The sequence below is a fragment of the Astyanax mexicanus genome, chromosome 8 (assembly GCF_023375975.1).
Source record: "Astyanax mexicanus isolate ESR-SI-001 chromosome 8, AstMex3_surface, whole genome shotgun sequence".
In the NCBI taxonomy this organism is placed as follows: Eukaryota; Metazoa; Chordata; class Actinopteri; order Characiformes; family Acestrorhamphidae; genus Astyanax; species Astyanax mexicanus.
The window spans coordinates 48,527,506-48,543,878 of NC_064415.1; the positions used below are offsets into that span (position 1 = coordinate 48,527,506).

The following is a 16,373-nucleotide window of genomic DNA, read 5'->3' on the forward strand; positions in this document are numbered from 1 at the left end:
CCTTATTTAACAAACACAACACTCTACACATCAGACCACTGATCACTAACAGAATACATAACTACTGTACATAAACTTCTACAATAATCAGACAAAGTAACTGAGGGTAGGATCTTCTTCACTCACAACTGCAGCAAAACAGATCAGATCAACAAAATCTCAAAAGAACCTCAAAAGAAAAGAGCTGCTGGCTTGTAATTATAAGGACAGAAAGACTGGGACACCTGCTTTTTCAATGTTTTTTCTGAAATCAAGGGTATTAAAAGAGCATATTTAGCTTTTTGTTGGTCTTCAAACACAGACTGAAGACTCATCTTTTCAAAGAGTTCCTAAACTAAACTTAAAAAAAAAAGAAATTCTCCTCGGGTTCTAAACATTATCAAGCTTTATGTATCTCTTGATCCTCTACAAACTAGCTTTGGACATTTTAAAGTAAACAACGAAGCACTGTTGTAAGTCGCTCTGGATAAAGGTGTCTTCTAAATACCTTAAATTAAATTAAATAAAATGGGTAACTGTCTCTATGGTCCAGAGAAATCTTTCTACGACTTTGGAGCACTGCTATGAGGACATAAAGACAAAATTACTGAATAGAGGATAATCATTCCAAAGAACACAGTTCCACCTACAAAGTTGATCTAAAAGACCATTTTAAAAAGAACTCGACCAGACTGTCAAAACTGAAGTCATTAATTTTTTTTTTATCTTACACTCTCAAAACAAGTTACAAATACAAGTTGTCAAAATAAAAGTCACTAATACAAGCAAAGCAACAAAACAAAATGCAGACAGAGAGCAAAAATTTGTGTTTTTTGTGCTGATTTAACCAATAACCATTCTTTTTTTTACATTTTCTTGCTGCTACTTTTGTAAATAATTAATGTTTCAGTTGTATTTATTGATATATCATCATAAACTGATAATTAATTTCATGTATTAACAGATTTTTTGACTCAGAACAGATGTTTGTTAGGTCAGTGTAATGTTTATCAGTTTTTTTTTATAATAATTTATAATAATTGTATAATGGCTAAATACAAAATTTAGTGTAAAACCTCCATATAGAATTTTCTAATGGCTGTAGAAAAGAAGAAATGGCTTTTCATCCATTTTTCCTATTATTAGTTTTTTATTTCTGCCTTCTGCGAACAGACTTTCAGAAAAGCAATAAATCTGCACTTAATTGTCAGATAAAAAAATCTGATGGTAGAATCCAACATACTTTTGTTACAAAATGCAAAAAAAACTGAAAAATCTGAAAAGTGATCAAAGATTCATTCTTTTATTTTTATTGAAATTCTGACTATAATTGGCAGAACCTTTACTAAACTAAATAGCCAAAATAAAATAAAGTTTCACACCCAATATTTAATTCTGAATTTAACTTAGTAAGTAACTGAAGTGCTGAATGTTACTCTGCTGCAGTGCATGCTCTTATTTTGTTGATCTGAAAACGATAAAAAAGCTCAGCTAAGCCACAATTACATCACACGCTTCTCCTATTACACTTCACCCGTCTGCCTTTCAGTCGAACTTTCAGTCTATTCTCGTCATCCTCGTCCTGAGATAACTCCCAGTGAACCTCCCGCATGTCTGGACTCCTGCCAGATCCGTCATATAACGTATTGATTTTTAACTCACACACTGGTTACAGCAGACTCTCATTACATCAACACCGCCGTGCACCATCAGTTCACCAGACCCCGGTTACCACGCTCCCTCACATCAATTATTACACTGTTAATTCAACCTGAAATCAAATGACTGTTTTATACCATGTCTCTCATCATCAGACCATCAGACACGGTCACCATGACAACTGCTGTCCGGATGATACTGTCCCAGAGATTTTATTAATATTATTATTGTTCATTTCTGAATTTTGCCACTTATGAAACAGCAGAATAATGCAGTTACAACATTTAAAAGAGCAATTAATTTTTAATTAATACAAATATTTAAAAAAAATTAAACAGATTTAAAAGAAAAGTTTAAATAAATAAATAAACTTAATTTACATAAAACCACAGTTTTAAACAAATTCCACATACTGACTAGATCACAAAAACTTAATCTCCTCACCAAGTAAACCCAATGGATAAACAGATCAATGTTCAGCAATTAGTAATGATCATTTTCCATAGTATTCCTTATTCTCTCCATATTTAGCTTAAAGAGTTCTGTCTTTCTGTTTGCAGTTAAATATCACAGTAATTATAATCATGTTAGAAAATCAAAGTCTATCTTCGAAACAGAGCAAGTTGACTGTGATCAGAGCAAGTGCTCATTGTCTGCAAATCTAGGTCAATTTTCATCAAATGGCAACAAAATTTTTTCACCATTATTGTTTACTCTTGTGTGATGCAGGGTAGATGCATGCATCAAAGACAGGGGAAAAAAGTGAAAGTAAAAAGAGATTAAGCTATGAAAATATGATTTCTCCTATACATTTGATAAGTCAAAAGAATAAAGAATTGTGTTGAGGACAAAAAGGGCACAGTACTTTGATGATAACACTAATATTGAGGTCATGTCAATATATTGTCCAATAATACTACAATATAATTCTTGTGATAGGCCTATCAAAATATGTTCCAATACGCAATAAGGGGCTCTGAGAGGTCCATCATGTATAAAGGTGCTGTCACTATTTTCTAAAAATGGATCGCCGGCTTGAATCTTAAATCTTGCTGCTTCACCATCAGCAGCCGGAGTCCGAGACAGCACAACTGGCCTTGCTCTCTCTAGATGGGAAATGGCGCTGGCAACCCAGTGATGCTGCATCAGTGGCAGTTCAAAAGAGGTGTGTCATTCTCACACTGCTAGTTTTGGGGCCATTACTAGTGATGAAGAGTCCTTGTAACACGTATGATACGTTGCCCACCATAGTGATGATATCACGTTACTGTGATCCTCAATATATCACAAGACGGTTCTCTATGATAATTCACTTCCTGCAAATCATACCCAAGCAAATACCAGGAATTATGGATTCACTGGTGTTGGTTACTTCATGGCCACCACATAGAGTAATAAAGCAGTGGCTTTAGTAAGTCTAAATAAGGGGCAAATCTTAAGGAGTTTAGAGCGCCTACGTTTTAATAAGCATTTCCATATTTGATGCCACAGAACGCCACAATATGATGAAAATAATACAACATGCCCATCCCCCTGGTACCCACACTTGTTGCAAAAGTGTGCAACTCTAGAAAAGTGCCCAATTGGCTGATCTTCCAGTAGTAAAGGATGCATTCTATGCTAACCTCTACTAGACTGCAAAGCAGTAATCAGAGCAAAGGGTGGCTATTTGGAAGAAACTAAAATATATATATATATATATTTTTTGTTAAGTATAAAACTCCACATGTGTTCATTCATAGTTTTGATGCCTTCAGTGAGAATCTACAATGTAAATAGTCATGAAAAAGAGACGGTGTGTCCAAAGTTGTACTGTGTACTATACACAGGCTGAAACTAGTAGGGGCCCTTTAATTCTTTTTTGGCCCCTGCCCTTCAAACAGCCACTGGAAATCAGCCTCCCAAATTGGGGAGAAAATGAAGTAAAATTAGAAATAGATTAAAAACAAAGAAATGATGCAAAAAAAAGGCATTTTCACAATCAAGTGAGAGCCACAAACAAACGAGTCGATTCCAGATGAAGTGTTTTTGCTGAGCAATCGTAAGGAAATGACTTTCTGCAGGCTCGCCAGGATCAACCGGAGCAGCCATCGAAGCCTCGCTGCAAGCAATTTCAGCTCTGAGGGCTTTTCCAATGAAGCAGACAGGACAAAGCACTGAGAGAGAGAGAGCAAACGAATAAACAGACTGAAGCCTGATCTCTCAGGCCTGCAGCCAATTTTCTCTTCCTCTGCTCGTCTCTCTCTGTCTCTCTCGGCACGATCGCAGGAGAAAACATCCCGGGGAAAGGCTCCTGATTTCACACTTGGCTGCCTGGTGAGTGCTCCCCGGGGGCGGACGGGGCAGAAGGCCCAGGCCTGGCTACTCTGTATTTCTCCCAGAGACTGACCGCATGTGGGGGCAGCGGGAGGTTGGATGGATGGATGGATGGATGGATGGCACTCCCCATTATTCCCTCCAGACTGCAGGTACAGATATACCAGGTATAAAAGCCTCACACTCTGCAGCCCGGCCCTGCTCCGGTTCCTACAGGGAATATGCAGACATGCAGAACCAGCAGCTCAATGCTCACACCAGCTCCACGCCAGCTCCACCACCCTACCTACCTACACCTGCCTCCAGGAACATCCACATCCACAGCTAACGGAGATAGAAGATACAACCTGACAGAACTGCTGAGCCACAGCAGCACCAGAGGTGTCGAGTAACAAAGTACAAAGACATTTTAGTTACCTTTACCTTACTAAAGTAACTTTTTAATTTGTCAGTCGGCTTTTTTTTCTACTTCTTACATTTTCACACAATTATCTGACCTTTCTACTGTACTTTTTAAAATAGCCTTGTTACTCCTATTTCATGTCAGCTTTTTTTTATTCTGGCTTCTCAACAAAACAACTAAATCCAGAATAGGATGAAGAGACTCAAGAGAACTCGAGTGAAATATATCTGCATTGTATTAAAATGCATTAATTTCTAATAGGCAGATATGCAGCTGAAACACTAGGGAGCCAAGTGCATCCCAAATTTATCAACATTAACATTTATATTCATTAAGGCTTTTAGAAAAATGTGTTTTGGGAAGGGGGGGCAGTACACTATAGGACCCTGTGACCTGGTCTAAGCTTTTGTTCTTAATGGATTTTTTTCCCCTTGCATTACTTTTATATTTTAAGTAGTTTTGAAACCAGCACTTTTACTCTTTTACTTTATATTCCTTATATATATTTATATTCCTTCCCATGTGATATCACTTAATGCAATTTATCAAACATGTCATTTTGCAACGCTTTGATACTTGACACAAGAAGTAGATACACAGCGCTGTCTCTGTGTCTGTGTGAGTGACAGGCTGCTGCTGCCTGAGAAGTGCAAGGGGAGGTCTGCACAAGGTAACCGCATGGCCTCTATCCACATGGTTGGGCACGTGCTCGTAAACGTCAGCAAGTGTTGAAAGTTGTGCACTTCAGTCCAGCACAGTTTTGCAGCACAGATATTTCCAGTTCCAGTTACTTTTAAAAAGCCATTTAAATGCCTGACTAAAGGGACGATTAGTGTTGTTTCGCTGTTTTTCTCTGGTTTTGTGTGCTCTGTGCTTACTCAGCTCTTGATTGGTCCAGATGCAAGACAGCACATGGGTGGGGGCGGGGCTGGTGGCGTCATGGGCCCTGCATTGTTTAATATCATGATATATATCCTTCAAAAAAAAGAACATTTACAATGTACATTTTTCCAATATCATGCAGCTCTACCCTCAGTAACTGAACCAGACTGACTTCACTGCACTTGTTGAACCACATAATAGACATTTCTCTCAGTGAACATGAAAAAAAAACTAAAAACAGCAAGTTAGGTAATTAGACAATAAAATAAAAAATAGCATAAGTACTTATTGTATTGTATTAAGTCAATGAAAGGCAGTTTTTTGCTGCAAACACATGAAGATTTTGTTTACCAGTGTTTTTGTGAATGATTAACCCTTGTGTGGTGTTCATATTTTTGTTACTTGTTTACTTTGTTACTTGTATTTAATTCAGCAAAATTAAGCAATTTTACATTAAAATGCTTTACACATGCTTGCTTCACCTAAATTGTAAGCAATATAAACAGCTTACATGGTTAATATTTGCCCTTTACCTTTCTTATGTTACATTTCTTTCAAAAAGTGCTACTCTTTTTTTATTAGTTTTTTAATAAAATGTAAAAGAAAATGAATTAAACTCAAGATATGAGTAGAAAATTTGTTTAGTTTCAAATTTACAAATGAAGCAATGTTTATTAGCCCTTGGCCAAACATACTGTATGTAATATAAATGTGTAGGGGGGGAGGGGGGGGTACAGTGTGTGTTTTCGAAAATGTGTTTTGATATTTGTTTTTCACAAAAAATGAGCCAATGCCAATGAGTTTGAGTTAGAAAAAAAAAAAAAATTAGTATCATTTGATGAAAAATGAAAACGAGTCCCACAGACCCGAACACCACACAAGGGTTAAGTAAATTAAAGGCTGTTTTTTTGCTGCAAACACATGGAGATTTTGTTCACAAGCGTTTTTGTGAATGATTAAATGTGTTGATAATTGATAATAGCGGGGTTTTATTTTTTTACTCTACATGCTTTACACAATACTAAAATTAATACCAAATTGAGATCAGTATGTTGGTCCAAACCCCCAAAACAGTACCAATGTTTTGGGGCACACGAGAGGAAAGATCCACAGCAGGCAGCATGATTGTTTTAAGGAATCCCTTTGTTAATGGCATTAACGGCCTTCTTACAGAACACAGAAGTGTCTGGAGGGTGACACCAACCACAGTTACGCCGTGTAAACCCCAGAGAGATAGCTGCTACCAATCCAGCCTGAGGTAAGCTTAACACAACACCATCACACACTCCCCGAGCCAACCACACCGAAGCACAGGGCTTAAACACACGCATCACAACACTCTTAATTATTACTGAACTATAATTAACATCATAATTTGCGGTTTAGCAAGTAGAGAGGGGCCAGCGGTGCACCCTGAGATAGAAAAACACTGTGCCCTGCTGACCCTTCTCCCTGCACTCTCCACACACAGGCTGAAACTACAGGGGTTGGAAAATGAAACTGAAACACCTGGTTTTAGACCAGAATCATTTATTGTGGTGACGGACAGTTCTGGTGGAAACAGGAGAGTCGAGGTGCACATTAAATTCTGTCGTGATTTGGGCAGCCGTGGTTTTATGTTTTTTTGGATACAATCTGGGTTATCACCCGAACATCCCTTTCAGACAGCTTCCTCTTACAGCGTCCACAGTTAATCCTGTTGGATGTGGTTGGTCCTTCTTGGTGGTATGCTGATCCTGGATACTGTGGCTCTTGATACATCACAAAGACTTGCTGTCTTGGTCACAGATGCTCCAGCAAGACGTGCACCAACAATTTGTCCTCTTTTGAACTCTGGTATGTCTCCCATAATGTTGTGAGCATTGCAATATTTTGAGCAGAACTGTGCTCTTACCCTGCTAATTGAACCTTCACACTCTGCTCTTACTGGTGCAATAATGTGTAATTAATGAAGATTGGCCACCAGGCTGCTCCAATTTAGCCATCAAACCTCCCACACTAAAATGACAGGTGTTTCAGTTTTATTGTCCAACCCCTGTAGTTACTCACCATCACCAACGACAGTTGCCACATTATCATGGTGACAAAATTGGGCTAAAATTGTGTAGTCCGATCCGGGCAGGATATAAAACATATTCTGGTTTAAACATTTTTTTTGTTTAATAAGGAAACGTTTTCCTTCATAGTTTGGATGACTTTTTTTAGAACATTAAAAAAACACTAAATATAAGGTGTGTCCAAACTTCTGACTGGTAATGTAAGTTGAAAAAGTGTTTATACAGGTTGAGTCAAAAACCATAGGACATCCTTTTCTTTCCCAAAATAAATATGTCAGCTTTAAAATGGTGGCCATGTTCTAGACATAGCTTACTCGCTAAGATATGTCATTGTCCCTTTTAATTCACTTCTGAAATAAAAGGGTGAAAGGTTTTTCTGTAATGTTTTGAGCTTTTGAGTATGATGACTAAACTGATGCAGAATTTGGAAAATTGGAAAAAGGGCTTCAAAGTTCTGAGGGCAGATTTCTTTTAAAGGCATTATGAAACTAATCATGGCCATAAAAGTTTGAATATTAGTTTATTAATAATCTCTAGGGATTCTTCTGGAGTCAAATCATTCTGGTTTAAGGGGAACGAAAAATAAATGAATTTAAATGTCCTATAGCACACAGGAATCATCTCAGATTGATGATGATTATGTGCTGTGCCACTCTTCGTACCCTCCTCTGCCTGCTGCCACCAGAGATCCTCTAGCAGTCGTGTGGTGGATCACCGTGTTCCAGACTGAGCTGAATCTGAGAACGATCGTGAGCGCCAGACTTCTCCTCCTTGATCAGTTTAGGCTGTTAAAAATGCAGAAACTCGAGCAGCAGAGCAGCAGCATGTAGCGTTCCCTGGTGGGGTGTGGAGTGGGAGGATGCAGAGGAACAGATACGGTCCTCTACTTACAGCAGCACTGTCCAAACTGAGGCCCAGGGGCAGAAATCAGCCCGCTAGGACTCCTCATACAGCACGCCAGACCACGTCTACCATTATAATGACCGGCTTTACTTCAGTGGTTCGTTCAGCCAGCTCATCCCGGGCAAACTTCACACACATTCTGTTATTTCACGGCCTTTAGATCAACTTTTTTGCTCAGATGGGGCAAAACTTTTGGCTAGCCCTGCGCCAGAGCATCATCAATACAGCAGAGCTTCAGCTTCAGAACTCAGAGTTTTAGCAGTCGATACAGAAGAAAGAAAAAAAAAACACACACACTGAATGAATTTTCTCAGCTTTGCCTTTAAAAATACTGCAGTAAAGCAGCAACTTTAGAGCCGGCCTCCCCGGCCTGCACCAAAGAGGACATGAGGGGGGGAGTAGAGAGCGGAGAGAGTGAACTGGCTCAAAGAGCATTTTGTATGTTCAAGTCCCAGCACTAATACTGGTGAAATATTCATCAGAGCTGCGAGGACCTTGTGGAAAAAGGCCCCTGGCAAGAGTTTGAGCAAAAAAGCTGTTTGTTCTCCATGCTATTATTATCATCATCATCATCATCATCATCATCATCCTCACACAGAGATCACCATTCCCTGCACTTCTCTCTCAGAATTACGCTATAATGCACAGACCTAATGTATATTATGCTAAGATTTATACATAATTATAATAATCTGAAACAGCCATGCAATTGCTTTAAAAAAACAAGACAAATATACATATTAGAGCGGGGTGATAAAAATCCGATTTTAGATTTAAATCGTTTTTTTTTCCTACTAAAATCCCCTAAAAGTCGCTAAATGACGTCATCCCCTAATTTGCATAATACATGTTTTTGAAGCTGTAAAGGATTAACATTGTGGGAGAGAAAAGAGTGAGTAAAAACACTCTAAATATGTTAGAAATGATACAAATGAACTTCAACAAATGAACTTCTGTTGCTTTTTAAACAGGCAGTCACGTCTCAAAATAACTTTATTTTTACGTAAATTACATAAATCAGTTTTTTGCCGTGTTGTTTAATGTTATTATAATTATTTATTTAGTTATTTCTTTAGCTTTTTACAAAGAGGGAGACACTGTGGACGAGGTGAGCGACAGGCTGTGTGGTGAATGAGGTGACTTAAATTCAGTGAGTTTTTTTCGGTGGTGAAAATTAAAACTCAGAGAAAATCGATTTTTATAAAAACACATCGTCCTTAATTGTAAATTCAAATGAATCGATAAAATCGATTAATCGCCCAGCTCTAATACATATGGTAAAAAAGTGGCAAAATAAATGAAAACCTGCAAAAAAAAATGTCCAGTTACTAACTATAGCTGCGTGATATCGGAAAGAAAATGCATTTTAAATTTAATATTTATTGTCATACAAGTTTGGACACATCTTAAATTCAGAGTTTTTTCATTATTTTAACATGTCCTCTATTGTAGATGAATCAACCAAACTATGAAATTAAACACATTAATTATTTAGTAAATAAAACATAAAAAATATAAACATAAAGTAAAGTATAAAGTAGCACCTTTTGCTTGGATGACTGCTGGATTTTCTCAGTCAGATTTATGAGGTAGAGTCACCTGGAATTCAGACTTTCAGTTAACAGCTGTGCTGAACTCGTCAAGAGTTGATTACTTAAAACATTCTTGTCTCTTAATGTGTTTGAGAGCATCAGTTTTACAGTTGTGAAGAGGTAGAGTTACAGTTATACAGTAAATAGTGAATATTTGAGTAATGTTCTAATCCATATTATGGTAAGAACTACTCAACTAAGTAAAGAAAATAAATACTTAAAGTAACGAAGGTCAGTAAACCGTAACATTTCAAGAACTTTAAAAATATCCTCAAGTGCAGTCGCAAAGACTATTAAAAACATTATGTTGAAACTGGCACTGATCAGGACTGCCTTAGGAAAGGAAGAGCAAGAGTTTCCTCTGCTGTACAGGATAAGTTCATCAGAGCTACCAGCCTCAGGAGTAAACACAAGGTAACCGCATGGCCTCCATCCACATGGTTGGGCACGTGCTTGTAAACGCAGGTGTTGAAAGCTGTGCAGCTCAGTCCAGCACAGTTTTGCACAGATTTTTCCTGTTACTGCTGAATTTATGCTTTAAATCCTAGAAAAACTCTTTTATTTACTTTTTAGTTATTAGTGTTCCTTCATAGTCTGTATGATTTCGTATTTATTTACAATGTAGGGAAAAAATAAAGACTGGGATTTTCACCAGAAGCTAATGATTTGATGTCATTTAACATCAATAATGTGCTGTGTATCAATTATTGGAGTATAAATTATAGATATGTAAGTATGCAGGTAAATGAGAACCATGCAAATCTTTCATAAGTATCAAATAAGTCACATCAAGCTGCAGTTAAAATTTCCTTACATGATACTGTACTCGTCCTGCAATGTGAATACTGCTTATGCACACAATGCTGTAGGAATAAATATACTGTGCAGCCTGAATACCACCCATATAAACTACTGAAATAATAAACTCTGATCACTGAACCATTTCACTACCAGAGACCTGTACCCTGGCACCAAGCCAACGCCAGACAGACCCACAGCAGAACACAACTCAAAACAGCAGCTCAACCCCTGAATAATTCACACACAACCTATGTCATAAACTAGCGAGGACACAGAAAACGAGAGCTTCAAATTTAGTCCGCCAAATGAACTGGCAACACGGCTGGAGCAGCATGTTCAAATTTTAATAACACACAGGCTTTGCTGTAGTGCTGTCCCAATCCATTATTAATTGGATCTTAAAGCCAGCATTGACTTAATCTCCAATCTGATTGCCCTTTGGAACAAAGCAGAAATGTGGCGAGAGTCGAATAAACTTTAATATATTAGTTTAAAGTGGGTTATAAATAAATGAATTAATAAATAAATAAAGCGAGTGAACATAAACTTGCCGTGCAGGTCATCTAATCCCTATTACAATGCTCTCTATGACTAATAAAATAAAAACTGTTTATAAGAAGTGTTTCTCATTCTAAAGAAAGTAGTTGAGATCTAGCGAACTTGGTTCCAGATTTCTCCTGGATGCCCTCAACCAGCACTGCCACTGGATGTGTTCAATTCCGTCAGCAGCTCACCTGATTTACCATCATTAACCCAACAAATTACTAAACCAGGTGCTGGTTATGATGATAACAAATCAAAACTGCATGCTCTTCGTGTTTGGAACATTTATGTGCGTTCCATTCAAAGTATTGAAAATAAGCCACAATTTTTTTTCTGGTACTAAGACATTTTGGTTGGTGCCTTTTTGGTATCGTATTGCGATACTCAGCCCTGTTCTCTACTCACTACTAAATTGTGACAGTAAATGAAAAAGTGTTCACACTAAGAAACAATTTATTGCCACGTCATAAAACTGTCCGTTTTCCATTTTACAAAATAAAATAAAGTGTTCATCTGCACTTATCATACTCTGCATCAGTTTCTTCACAAACTGGCTGTTTCCCCAGCTGAAAAATCTGAGCTGTACAGGGCCAGGATAGTAATATTAGCTAAACTAGTTTCAAAGACCCTTAGCATTTTTTTCTTAGGGCGTTTACTTGGAGCGCTTTCTCGCTCTGTTCGGTCTGGTTTCACATGGCATAAATGTAAATGCACCAAAATGCGCATCAATAAACCACGCGAGCAGCCTGTGTCCTCTGATTGGTCAGAGCTGTCTAACACGGGAGTACGTTAAATATAAATATACGGAAAAAGTAAATACAGCGAGAAGATTTTGTGTTCCAGCGCAAATATATGTGTTTTAACACTGAACGCTGAAACGCTGCACTTTCAAACACAGTGTTTCTGCGTGCAGCGCAGATTTATACATAATAAACAGAGTCACGCGGCTGTGAGCAGTGAACGCAGCGCAGACGGCGCGTGCATGGACACAGTGTTTGTTCACAGCTGTGGTAATTAGCGTTATCCGGCTAATATATCAGTTTAAACTGTGCTTGCTTTATCAGCAGTTTAGCTCAAACAAATGGCTTATATTTAATAGCTGGATCCGATCGAGAACGGATCACGTTCTCACCAAAGCGAACCGCTCCAGAGTTCGTTTGGTACCGGACCAAGACCCCCTCCTCTAGCTGGTCTCGGTCCGGTTCTTTTGATCCGCACCCGAGTGCGATTACTGTTTTTACACCTGCTCAATCGAACCGCACTAAAGTTACAAACGGACCAGAGTTCGTTTTAACCGGACCAAATAGTGCTGGTGTGAAAACGCCCTAAGTTTAACAAAAGACTGGCTGAGATTCTCTGTGTTAATGTGACTTTTTTATGTTGATTTGTCTGCTGGGAAGAATTTCTCTGATGAAGTTGCAACATTTATGAAAACCAGCAAAAACATCATTAAAAATAAATGAGACACCTTTAACACTCCTCTAATACAGTGATCTGATGTGAACAGGGCTATAGTGTGCAGCTTATTAACTGGCTGATCAGGAGGCTCAGGTACAGCAGCAGAAACTACAGCTGGAGTGTGAAGAAATATAATGTAGTCTACACTGCTGACCACAGTAATGTCCTCTGATTGATAACCATAACCAATATTAACACAGTTTACATAATAAATTGTCCTGAAAATGTGTGTATTGCATATACTGCATACACAAGAGTACCCTTTACCAGTCAATATACATCTACACACGAGAGGCCCAGAGGAATGGTGCTGAGGTTGTAATGATCGCATTAAAAAAACCCTGAAAAATAATTCAATAACAGAGATTCAATACATCATCTAGACTAGTTCTATCCACTTATCCCAGAACTGCTGCACAAAAAAAACAGCAGCAGCAGAAGAGATTCCACAGGACAATTCTGGAGAGTTAAGAGATTTGGGTAGTGAACCTCTCCCAATCTCCAGAGCCTGCCACTCAATCTTAGCCCAGCAATAATTCAACTGGACCTTAATGGCCAAAACTCACTGAAGAGTCAGCCATCGATCATCTGTCGACAACCGCCGTAGCGCTCTGATTGCACCTACCCCCAGAGCCTGAGCGAGCCAGGCCTCCGCTGCACAGCCGGGCCGAGTGTCGAGAAACATTTCGACTTGAGAACACTGGAGAAGAGAGAGGTTCAAAGTCAGACTGCCTGTTTTCATGGCGAGCAGACAGGAGTATTTTTAGATGTTGCCATGGAGCACTAGGCGAGATAGAGAGGAAAGAAAAGAGGGTTTCAAAAGGACACGGACCGATACGGACACTGAGGACCGCACTACTGAGGAAGAGGAAGAGGAATAACAATAGACAGCAGATCCATTCAGCAAATAAACTGTAGACTATTCATATCAGATCTACACTAGAGATGAACTGAATATCTGGTGGCTGGATTTAACTACGTAAAAATGTGGGGTTAAAGCTGCAGTTGGTCTGCAGGTTTAGGTTCAGCAACAGTATGTGCTGAAAGAATGAAGTCAGCTGACCTTAATATCTGAATATACTGAATATAGACCAGGTTATTCCATCAATGGATTTTTTCTTCCCTGATGATACACACAAGCATATTCCAAGATGACAATGTCAGGATTCATGGGACTGGAATTGTGAAAGAGTGATTCAGGGAGCATGAGATCATCATTTTCACACATGGATTGAGAGAGTTCACCACAGAGTCCAGATCTTAACCTCATTGAGAATCTTTGGGATGTGCTGGATGGAGAAGAGCTGCTTTGTGCAGTGGTCAGACTCTACCATCATCAACGCTGCTGCAAGATCTTGGTGAAAAATTAATTAATGCAACACTGGATGGAAACAAATCTTGTGACATTGTAGAAGCTTAGTGAAACAATGCCACAGTGAATGCATCAAAGCAATCAAAGCTAAAGGTGGGGGCCAGGCAGTGTATAGAGTATAGAAATTTAAATGATTTTAAAGCACTTTCATTATCCTGCCAACAAACGGCAGGTTTAAGTTCATTTTTACTCTCTACTCACTTAAACTAAGTGAAGTAAAGAGTTGAGGATCTCGCGAGATTAATATTAGACGATATTTCTCGTCACGCTTTAACCTGTCTCGCGGGAAAGAAAATATTAAAAGTGTGGACTTTTTAAGCGGGATCTGGCAACACAGCAGGAGTGCGACTACGTTCTGTTTGTGGTGTATGCAAAGGAGTATCAACGCCCCCGGGGGGGAGGGGGGGGAGGAGATACGTTCTGTCATTACTAGCCCACCGCGCTCCTCAAAACCAGCAAGCTGATTGGCTGTTTCTCCTGAGAGAAATTTTATTTTGGGCTTTCATTTGGCGCCCCCTTTAGTGCAGCGCCCCAATGCGTCGCATAGGTTGCATACCCCCTTTTTAAGTTGTATGTCTGGCTGCATTTCGGCTCCAGTGGAAACAATAAACGGTAACAGAGTGTCCAACAAGACACAAACCATATATAAATACTGTAAGTAAATCCTACACATGACTGTTTCATAGGCAGTTGTACAAATCCCTGAGCTCTGTACTGTATTTAAAAAATGTTCTGTCTCTGTTTCACTTCAAGCATAGTCTTAATATGACTAGTTATAGTTCTGCATAGTTAAATTACAAGAGATTTAGGAGAAAAAAAAACACAAACCATAGTCTTAATATGACTGGTTGTGGTTTGCACTTATTGTTTGCACTACATAAGATATACCTAAAAAAGTTTTATTTTTATTTTTAAATCTTATTCTTATTTCTATTTCTTATAAAATTAATGTGAGAGAAACCTGTCTGTTAAGTTTGCGTTATATGATTTTGTCAAATAAAACTATTATTTTTTATTTTTTCATTTTTGACGTTTTCTTTAAAATGTTATTTTTAAATCTTGTCTCGTTCTCGTGAACCCAGTATCGTGTCTCGTCTCGTCTCTTGATATTAGTGTCTCGTCACACCCCTAATAGTAACGTTAGCTGAGCTATTTTGAAATTGCCCTTAGCATTTTTCTTCATTTTTCATTAGACTGGCTAAATAAGAGTTTCTCTGAGTAAATGCGTCTTCTGTACAACAAATTGTCTGCTGGAAGTTACTTCTCTGATAAAGTTGCAAATTTATATAAAAACCTTAAAAATAATATTCTGTATTCGACCTTCGACCAAATGTTTTACTTTGTTCGGTTTTAGACAAACATTTCTCTTTAGGTGCATTTACCTAAACAAGCTCATTCTCACACCGAGAGCAACATTCAGGGACTCTTCCACGGTCATTTTTATTTTATGGGGAGAAGCTGTTCTATATTCTGAACTCAGGGCCGGCTCCAGGCTGAAGGCTGAGTGTATACGGGAGGCATTTCCCCCTCCAGTCTCACTCCAGGGCTAAAAAGCCCTACAGCCAACCCCCCTGCCCTCATCCAAAATACATGACGACCAGCTTTGTCTGACAGCGAGCTGGAGAAGCTGGAGAAACTCTCGGGTTTCTTCTCCAGATACTCCAACTTTAAATCCCTCCTTAGCTTCTATTCATCACACTCAGCTCTGCTAAACCAGAACAGATCTACCTACCGACAAACACATAACAATACTCCACCTACACCTGCTTCACTGTATATACAGCAGGGTGGGGTATTAGCACCAAACACTGGCCAAAAGAGGGGAAACTAAGCTTTTATAGCATATTGTCAACCTACAATCCACGGTAATGGGTTCGGACAGGAAAGAATACATCTGAACTGCAGCCAGCAGAGCACTGCTAGTAGGGAGAGCTGACAAATGACAGGTTTAAGTTCATTTTACAAAATAAACTAAATAATGTGCTCATCTTTTATCATACTCTGCATCAGTTTCCTCTTCACAAACTGTCTGTTTCCCAGCTAAAAGATTTAAGCTGTACAGGGTGAAGTTCTCTCTGAAGAAAACAGCTGCAGTAATCGCACTCTCTTGGGCAAAATCAGCCCAGCATTAAAAACAAATTAACATACTTTTCAGGAGGGCACAATATAAGTAAAAGCATCCAAATTAACTATATTTTTCACACGATAATGCGCACCATATGATAAGGTGCACTATTTATTATCGTCTATTTTCTGGTCTATTTTCATATATAAGGCGCGCTGGATTATAAGGCACACTGGATTATAAGGCGCATTATGCAACACTAGTAAGGAACAGGGGTGCCATCATGTTTTCCTTCTAAGCAGACCTCTCCATTGGGTGGTGAGTGGGTAACTTAGTTACATAA

General features: G+C 38.6%; 1 protein-coding gene across 1 annotated transcript in view; it reads right to left on the reverse strand.

Annotated features, from left to right (window-relative positions):
• Positions 1-16,373, reverse strand: part of b4galt2 (UDP-Gal:betaGlcNAc beta 1,4- galactosyltransferase, polypeptide 2) — a 263,725-nt gene that overhangs the window by 224,998 nt on the left and 22,354 nt on the right. The window lies entirely within an intron of this gene.